At 39.4% G+C, this 10,286-nt stretch overlaps 1 long non-coding RNA gene across 1 annotated transcript; it reads right to left on the bottom strand.

Moving 5' to 3' along the window:
* Positions 1–278: 278 nt before the first annotated feature.
* Positions 279–9,782, bottom strand: LOC147137447 (uncharacterized). The gene is made up of 4 exons (XR_015089391.1): positions 9,690–9,782; positions 8,444–8,503; positions 1,568–1,616; positions 279–1,488 (listed from the first exon to the last, which is right to left on the bottom strand). It is a non-coding gene; the product is annotated as an uncharacterized LOC147137447 (long non-coding RNA).
* Positions 9,783–10,286: the final 504 nt, after the last annotated feature.

Here is a 10,286-nt window from a genome sequence, read left to right as displayed (position 1 = left end):
CTGAGCCGAATTTGACCATTTCTCCACTTTTCCAATCATAGTAAAGGCTCGATTGTCAGATGCCTGTAAAGCAGTGGTTCCCACAGCTTCTGCTACCCAATATAAAATACTCAACTCTCCAAGTACCAGCGTAATGGCCTGCATTAAAATAGAGTAGCATAATAAGATCAAGTGTTTATCGATAAAAGACAGACAGGTTTAACTCTTACAAGGTATGTTGAGTATAATTGTAAGCCACTGTTATGTTTTGCAGTTTGACCATTAGCACTTCTCTTAAACATAGGAAAATAAAACAACTGCAGTTAAGATTCAATTAATTGAAATGCACATAAAAGTTAACTAGAAATTGTACCTAAATAAATGGTCAGAAACAAACAAGTCATTAAATGGGAATTCAACCCCCAAAATCCCAAAGCAAGAATACATTGTATATGCCAACGTGAGTCAAAACACGGGTACTCTGAAGCTTGCACAATAAAACACTACTTCAAAACAACCACAGCTGCATACAAAGTGCTATTAAAGTCAGTAAAAATTAAGCATATGAAAATAGAGACAGTCAAAACAATAACATAAAGACATAAAGAAACAACATAAACATAAAAAAGTGACCCAATGCCTGCTCAGTTCCATGTGACTCTACCTACTATTGCACTTTTACTTATTGGACTGGGTCCTGAGTGAAGTTGATTCCACGTATAGGTGAGATAAATTCACCGAAAAAAGTAACAAAAATAAAAACATGCTTACATTAACCAGCGTAGCTCTGGACGAAGCACCACTTTGCTGGCGGGACATTTTCTTGCGGCACTCAGTGTCCTCTAGAAGTTTCAAAAGCAGTGGAAGAGCTAGACTTTTATTCTTTATTAAACAAAAATACTTATTTTTCTAATAAATCCTCAAAATTCTTCAGATAACGCTGATTCACATTCATTTTATATTCTTTACAGAGAATGGGGGGAAAATGTGGAAAGCACTGGAAAATACCCCCAAATCAATTATCTTGCTTAGCACCTGGGGGATCCAATCATATTTCAAAGGGGTGCCAGTGCCCCTGCTGCATAAAATTGAAGAAAGTCATTAAAAAAAACGATGTATTCAGTGCAGGCTGCTTTTTAGAGGATGGCAGTACTTTGCAATGGTAGGAAAGTAATAAATGACATACTACTCGACCAAACAAAAATTGTACCTTAATGACAAATGCATGCCACAGACATGTTGTTACAAAAGGAAACTTTTTAAAATATTAACAAACAAAAACAACATAGTATATCATGTCTGAGGATTAGTTGTTCTGTCAAAGTTGTTCTATTAGTTGACATGGTATACAATCAACTTTTAGTTGTAATTTTCTCCACCGTGTTACCAAGCTGCCTGGTATCATCTTTTCCCAAGTCAAGAGGCAGAAATACCGTCGTCGTAACGACTTGACATCAAAGCGAGGTCCATTCAGCAACCTAATCCAGCAATCATAAAAATCGGTTGTCGCTGTAACAGACCAAAAGTTATCATCCGTTATCAAAAATTCATGGCTGATTGTATCAATTTTCGAAAATACTTCCCTTACCTCTTGCAAATGCACTGAAGTCACAGTCGCCAAATATTGATGGATGCCACTGGGTGGGAAAGGAAAACAAAATCTTCAACAAGAAACGTAATCAAATCACAATTTAATTATGTGGCAGTTCTATACCTCCAAGCAGCTTTATCAAACTGACACAGCCCTGCGATTTGCTTCACTTGTCTGTATAATGGGGGTGTCACCCCACCGGCAGCATGCAGCTCAACTCCATTATGGAGTATTGTTCCAATACGATTTCCTTAATCTGCAAATTGCCTGTTAGGATTTCAATGCAAGACGATTTTGCATGCGGACAGACAGACAGAAGAAGGTGTTGCGCCGTCCAACATAAATCAAATTGTATTTACAGATAAGGGAACAGAGTGGAATCTTAAATTGCATGTTAAACACAAACAAAGGCAAAGGGAGGAAGTAGGGCTGCTCGATTAAGCGATTTTGAACCGTAACCGAATTTTCTGTATGAAACGATGTTAAAAGCGTTCAAATCGGCACGTTCAATGTTGTTATTTTTGGTCTATCTAAGCCACCGTAGTTTCCTCTACATTTCCTCTTCCTCCCACGAGCGCGCAGTCCGAAACAACGACAACATCCATGGCTACCGGCGATTCTGCTATTTGCTCAGGCAAGTGAGCGTTTGGTTAAATCGTTAAATCGGGCAAAAATAGATCTGTAGTGTAGTGTGCACTTTCTTCTTTCATTATTGGTTTAATTAAGAACAGATCTGAAATCTATTGTGTAAGTAAAATGCTGTTAATCCCAATGGATTGTTCTGTGTGTATTAAATTAAATTGACCAGCATTTTGAGTTCAAAGAAAGAAAAATTAAGTTTAAATAAAAGACATTCAAAATACTTCATTTTTCATTATTTTTCATTTGACAAAGAAATCGTAATCGTAAAATCGGGTTTGAGAGACAATAATAGGTAAAATCGAACAGCCCTAGGAGGAAGTGTGTGTTTTTCCACTTATTCAATCTTCCCCTGCATTCCGTTTCATTATTTTGGGGAGGCTGCTTTGTTCCATACAATGATTTTTCTCTGTTCTCTGCGACCTTCAATCTTACCACTTAAAGGATGCCTGACAGCCTGTCAATAGAAGCCGCACTTTTTCACCCAGTTCACCTGCCGCTGTAATTATTTCCTTTACATCCGTTTTTGTGGGCCAGGATCCCGATTAACAACAAAAGGCAGATCCCTGAGGTGGCCCCTCTTTTACTGGCCATGATTCTGCTTGAAGTTTCTCAAAATCATCCCTTTTATTATTCCTATGAACACTTTTTACTAGTTTTATTTTTCTTCTACTCCTTTGTGTCTCTGTCTTGTGTCTGAATTTTAAAAGTTGGTTTCATTAGTGTTGCTCTGGTCTTTTATTGTTGTTGTTTTTTTCCTCACTTGAGTTTAGTTGTACTTTTTTTTAATTTTTATTTGACTGCCCCCTGCTGATGTTTTGCATTTGGCCGACTCGGCCAGATCATCATACCAGACAAGGTTACACATTAATATTCGGACTTTGTGCAATGGTGGGCGTGATGATAACTTGCTGGGGAAAATGAAAATCGATGAGGCTGTGAAACTAATCTATCAGAAATGTTAAATTTTAATTAATGGAGTGGGTATTTGGCGCACTTGCTGTCCACATTCCTGGACACACTTCTATTAACTTTCTGAAGACTCTACACTCTTCTACAGATTGAACAATTTCAATCCTAATCCAAAAAAGGGATTAAACCTGCGCTTTTGAAAAGTACCATTCAGGGTATTCTATTCAGTGTTCAGTTCTCATGCTTCTTTCGCTGTCATTTACGATGCCGGCACACCGGTTGTTCGAGAACCAGCACCAATGCAGCACAATGTAATTTGCCCCTCAAGACTCACCTTCCCTGATCGGTTCTTTCATCAGAACACAACTCTTCGGGCCTACAATATGAGCATCGTCAAGCCGACGTAATCGCAGCCTCACTATTGATTATCTTATAATTGGAGACTCGATGGCTCGCACTGCTCCATTTTTGTCTAAGCAATCAGCTCCTGGTTTGACCTTGTTTCTAAAACATGTTTCAATCTCTGGCTCTGGCTCTGGCTCAAATGAATTCCCATTTTATATTCTCATGTCATCAAGCAGTACAGTTATTGTTGGCCAAGGTTGAGTTTGAATGGTAAACTCCGATAAATATTTGTAACATTATCATCACAGACGACTTTGTACTGTGTATACAAAAACACTTCTGGTAGCATCCCATTGGGCGGCAATGAAAATAACTACTGAGAATAAGAACTCCTACATAATCTATTTTTTTTTTTATATCGCTGGTCCTCATTAGGCTTGCGGGTGAGATGGATGCTATTCCATTTTACTTTGGGTGAGGCAGGGTGCACCCTGGACTGGTTACCAGTCAGTCACTGAACACATATCGAGACAGACAACCATTCACACTCACATTCACACTAATGGACAATTTAGAGTGTTCAATAAACGTAACATGTATGTTTTTAGAATGTGAGAGTATGAGGACAGTGTGGAAACACCGCACAAATTGTAATCCTGAATCTCAGAACGTTCAGGCAGACACACAATCGGTTAATGCGTTTCCTTTCACCCCGTTTGAATTCTTCTCCACCAAATTGCTCCACAACAAACCAAAAACCAATGATCTTTTTTTGTTTGTATTAACAAAAAAAAACAGGAAAAATGTTTGTTCTCCAAATGTGTGCGTATGTGAAACTAAACACACAGCGTGACAAATCTAACCTTTGTTATGGTAATGTATGTGTGTGGTATGGGTAATCTAATTGGTTTTAGTAGACTAGAAAGTAGCTGAGTGCACTTTAAGGGAAAGAAAAATTATACCGAAAAGATGATGGGCTCTCAGACGACATGATAACAAAGGACACCTTCAGTCAGTCAATGGTCTGTTTACCTGTAGTCACATCATTCATTCCTTTGTTGGATGGATTAGTTCGAGGTCAGATCTTTTTCTCATAACTACTGCACCAGAGAAGTGGAAGTAACAACACGTTTTCAAAACAGTTTCCTAAACTTTGTCACCTCAAGACCTACATTTGAAAGTTGATACCCAGACTAACAAAAATATGCAACACTGACATATAATGGGGGCCCTAGGTTAATGAGTCTAAAGAATATATATAAAATAATATAAAACAATCAAATGAAAAACAGTAAGCACGGGCGTTCTTTGCAGAGGATAAAGAATACTGTATATGCCCGTGAATATCGTTTTATCTTTCTATATGTTTGCTTCACCGTGTGTGTTCAAATATCCAAAACGGTTGTAACAGTGTGATCCTGATGCTAATTTTGTGTATTGTGAATTAGCATTAAGCTAGCGGACTTTCATTGACAAAATTACGTCATTGATGTCATTGGTTGGCAACGTCCAATTGTTCTTGTTTTATGTTTGGTTTAAGAGTGGCAATAAACAGTTGGGAGTATGCACTTTTTTGAAAAACAATTGTTCATATTCTGTCATACTGCAGTTTGTGAACTTCGCTGACACCACCTTGCGCAACTCAACACGAAAAAATTAGCAGAGTAAGAAAAACTTTGGACAGGGCACTCGTACTTTTACGATAGTGGTATTTGTCTTAGACTTGGTGAAGCAGCATGTGGCTTGTGGCCCAACAACACTGAGTGGGAACAGAATAAATGGTGCCTCCACAGAAGCGAGGCCGGTGAACGCGACACACCATCAATGATCAATTTTCTTGAGTCCCCATGAGCTTGTCACTACCAGGAAGATCCCATTCATTTACGAATTGACATCCGTTGGGGGAGATTACGAGATGCAGTTAAAAGCCGGGAAAATCCCACATTGATTGAACGTATTTGTAAACTTCACTTGCAGGGCTTTTGGGGAGTTTTTGTGATTTGTGTCCCATGCCCATGAAAGGATTTCAAACTGTTGTCTCAAAACCAAACCTTTAGGTTTAGGTTACGCAAAGACCTCACAGAAGGTATGTTAGATACAGTAATTCTCCAGTCAGCAGCTTTTCTTTGCCTTGTTTGTGTCAAGGACCAGCATTTGCACGCTTGCCAAGCCCGTGAGGGATCTTTCCCACGGGAATCGCTCGTCCTCATCAGCTGCTCTATACTTTTATAAATCATGTCATTTTGCTGCTGGCCGTAGATTACCAGCTGCTTCTGGTATCCCTGAAACTTTAATCACTCCGTAAGAATTTGTTATCCTAACTCTGAAAACTACTGGGTCCTAAAGAGATTGACTTTCAGTGTTCCTTATATAATCCCAGCAGCAGTACATCAGTCCAATTAGTCTGACTTCTCTGTAACCGTGCCCCCCTACTGTATATGGATGCATTCATCTATACAGTATATCAAGCAGCTCATAAACTCCTTGAACTCAGTGTGTGACAATCCCTGAACGTCTCGGGCAATCTGCGTTATCACAATTCTGTGATAATTAGACTTAATTACAGGGAATCAAACGAGTCATTCTTTTGGCTGATTGCAGGTCCTGTGTTGGTCCGCATTGAGGTCGCCAGCACATTTTCGAAAAGAATTATAAATATGCACTTCCTCACTTTTTTCCAAATGGTGTCACCTCTGCGAAAGTGGCAAAACGGAATATACGCGCACTTATGTTCAGCCTTCACTCCCGACTGTGTTAAGATTGATAAGTATGGAAATGATGTGTTCCTCTGAGGAAATAAACACATCAGTGGAAAAGCTGTTGATGTGCTAACAAGCTTAACCCATTAAGCCCGGGAGCGCATTCTACCACCTTTACCATTTCTACCACTAGAGCCGGGAGCGCTGTTGCGCCTTTCTACCTTTCAAACCGGGGGAGCGGATACGCCACCGTCCTTTTTTAATCCAATCCTCTGTCCCTTAGCCAATTTAATGCATCAGAATATACACGTGACGGTGTCGCGAGACCGCGGAGGATGTCGTGGAATTTTTTTCGAGCTGTAGGTCGGACGCCGTTGGTCGCCGGGAACTCTGACTAAAGGAACGGCAGTGATATATAGACGACGTGCACGACCAGTGGAACCAGTCGAACGTGATATGATATGGTTAGTAGACAATTACGATATTGACGTCTTTGTAACAGAATGGATGGTAATTACCACTCGATTTTTTAAAAATTTAAATAGTTCTTCTCTTGCGCTGACACGTTATTTTTACATCTTCGATTGAAACAGTAAATAATAAATTCTGCCTGTGTGAAAGCCACATGTCTAAGCTCTTTAATTCTTTTGGAATTATGTTTCGGTCTGCTACAGGGGCTGAGATATTAATCATTTTGTAAGTATTGAATTTCTGGGAGAACTTCAGGTTTTCAAGAGTAATTCCAAAGGCGACCTTAGGTTTTGGGGAGCTGTTGAGAAAGGCGCTTTAGGCCTTAATGTGTTAATTGAACCCTGAAAATCAGAACACAGCAGACTCATGCAAGACTAGAGATGCATCGATTAATCGACAACTAATCAACAAATTTATCGATTAATCAATCGTTTATTCGCAAAGCCTGTTTTCCTAGCCAAAGTGGGCATTTTCCTTTTATTGATTAAAAAAAATAATAATAATCTACCCCGTACAAGTGTAAAAATATTTTTCCATATTTTAGGCCTTTTTTTTTCCAAATTTCTAGCATTTCCATTCAAGGTTTATTTGAGCAATTCTTGAAAATTCTGATAAAAATAGGTGTATGGAAACCCACCTATTGTCTGAATAGTTAAGAATCATTTTCATCCATCCATTCATGCATCCATCCAGTCTCTTATGAGCTTGTCCTCATTAGGGACATACTGTACAACCTTTGCTGCTGACATTCACACTGTCATTCGTTCATTTCTATGGGAAGAATTGCTGCGAACGGATTATGTTTGCCCGTAGGGTTTCGTTATCTACCGACTGTATTTCTCTTCTGTTCTACTTGGGTTTGAGATAAGGACTCTTGAATGCTTCCAAGCATGACGTCATTGACTTACTGTAGCTTTGTGCATACTGGACGTTCTCCAAACTGCTCCCTGGATTTATTCCAAGCCTGTAGTGTGTCCTAGGATGAACACTGAAGCCAAATGCCTAAAGTTACTTTGCTAATGTAATATAATTGAATCCATTTCAGTTTAACAGTGACATATCCAGACTCTGTTTTTGTGCTTGGTTGTTTCTCTGTTGAAGTCGTTTTTGGGTTGCTTTGAGATAAATGTTTTGGAAACGTTTCTCCTGTCCGTCTCGCTCCCAATTGCATACCCATTAGTTTTAGCTGTTTTGTTATCTGCCCTCAAGTTTACTAAATGTGTCTTGTTCAAGAGATTAGTTCTGCTGAAAAACTACTCGAGAAGTTTAATGCGCATTCTGCATGTGCATGGATTTTATTACAGCATACAAACAAGCTCAGATGAAGACTTGTAAGCAACAATGACAAAACTCACAAAGGGTGCGAATAATCATAATTTGATGTAGTTTCAAGGTCCATGGATGACTTTTTTTGTGAGTTCAACATTCATTTTCACACATTGTGAAACCTTTAATGGGATGAAGTCAAGTTAGAAACTATGCAATACTTTGCTTACCTTGAGATTTTCATATAATAGCTTTTCTTTAGTATGGTGTGAAATTACACAGAAAAGAGAGCGTTAGTAGGGCCACACGGGTGAAATACACGGAACATCCAAAAAGCAGATAATTTGAGCGGCAGTACCCTTTCAGATGATAAAGAAAAAATGTCCACCAAAAAGAAGAAAACCTTTGAACAATAATACTTTGCTTGCCTTGAGGTTTTAATATGACAGCTTTTTGAGTGTGCATGTAAAATTATACAGAAAAGAAATTTGTCTATTGGTGAAATATCTGGAAAAAAACAAAACCACTCACTTGCACTTACCTTTTAGATAGAAGGACAAAAGTCAACCATGAAGAAGAAAATCCTCATCAATGCTATGACCTGAAAATACATTTGAATGCCTCAAAAGTGGTATCATTCAGATGTCAACCACAATCTTCTTGGAACATATGCCAAAAGTCAAATAAAACATTTTTTTTCACTTGATTCGCTGTGGCGACCCCTGAGGGGATAAGCCGAAAGGATAACAACACCAACTCATGTGTGATGCTAGGGGAGACTTCAGCTAAACTTTTGAGACTTCAACCCTGTGATAATCGGAATGTGTTTGCTTTTTCTTTTGCTTTTTTGTGATAACAATTGCAAAGGCGGTAGATGCTAACATAAATAATATACACTACACAGCAGTTATTCAACGGGGGGGTCTGCGTTTTTTTCAACAGCTAGCAAGATTTCAATGTAGCCTAACTTCACTAATCCCTCGGCCCCCTTGAGTCCCTGACAAAAGCAACAACCCCTCACTTATGTGAGAGATGTACGCAATGTGCGCTGTAAACAAGCCAATGTTAGCTATGCGTTGTCAGTATAACTTATACGCAATAGAGAGTTACCATAACTCTAAGGGACCTATTTTCGTTCCAAGCTCAAGAAACAGAAATGGACTCGCTGGAATCCAGCAGGAGATTTATGCACGGAAAGAAGATTCATAAGGAACTGCAAGATCTCCACTTGCGGATGATGTAAAGTTGGCAACTGTGAAGTGGGCACCCGGTTGTGCGTCCATGTGTGACACCCCATTAAACCCCTACCCATAGCTGTGCCGCGGGCAGGGGGTGCTTTTAAAAGGGTAATAAAGGTGACAATGATAACAATGTGTTCAATAAATTGTTTTTTTTTCAACGATTCAGCTGGTTTGATCCACATTGTTCTCATATTTTTAAATGAAATATGATGACACCCACCACACATGTCCGCGGAGCTCAGAGTCTGTCTGCCTGCACCTTGATCAAATCCACCAAAATTGCGTGACACTACCCGCGCCACAAATTAGACCTGCTTTCAGCCTGTCTAAAACTAAGTCTACTTTCTTCCACAAAATTTTCCCAAAGACGGTAAAGGAGGTTGTAATGGCACAAAAATCAAGTACAAAAATCAAATCCAGTTTTTACGCCCGAGCGCACGTTGGCTGTCTACGAAAATATCGCTCTAAATGTCAGCAGTTTGAAATTGTCATTTTTGAAATGTATAATGAATTATAGATTCAAACGAAGTGATAAACATACAGTACCTGTCGAGCAGAAATCTTGTGAATCCGCATTGGTACAGAATCCTCTTCGCTGCCTGCGATGATTCCACTCCTGAAAGTCAGCTTTTATGTTCACCCTTGTTTTGCCTTGGGATCTGCCCAATTTCCTGCTGCAGCATTGTGGCGCATGACATCACCAAACACAAATACCCTCCACCCACATGCACACAATTTAGCCAAGCATTATTATAAGGTAGGAAGTGTAGAGCACTCACTCACAGAATAATTTTCAGCAATAGGCAGATAACTAACAATTTCCTTTTGGTTGATTACTTTCTCACTTGATGGGTGGGCGGCCAATGACCTATTTGTACATGAACATAAAAAGACATTTTTTTTTTACTATGACAGTCCAATAGCAACTTTTTTGTTACTTTATTGATTCAGCGAGCTAACTTGTTGAGTTGACATTAAATTGTCTGTCTGACCGACTGCGGCAAAGTCTCCCTTGAGATGATGAGCAGCAGCGGACAGACTGTGCCGTATCCGTCACCGGTGACATTGTTAAGAAAAAATTGCTTGTCCAGGAACCTCGGGCATCGACTTGGACGTACGTGGAACAGTACCTGTGGAATCAGA

Source organism: Filicampus tigris, chromosome 13 (assembly GCF_054856515.1).
Source record: "Filicampus tigris isolate MCC_2025a chromosome 13, RoL_Ftig_1.0, whole genome shotgun sequence".
NCBI lineage: Eukaryota > Metazoa > Chordata > Actinopteri > Syngnathiformes > Syngnathidae > Filicampus > Filicampus tigris.
This window is presented reverse-complemented; position numbering and strand designations above follow the sequence as displayed.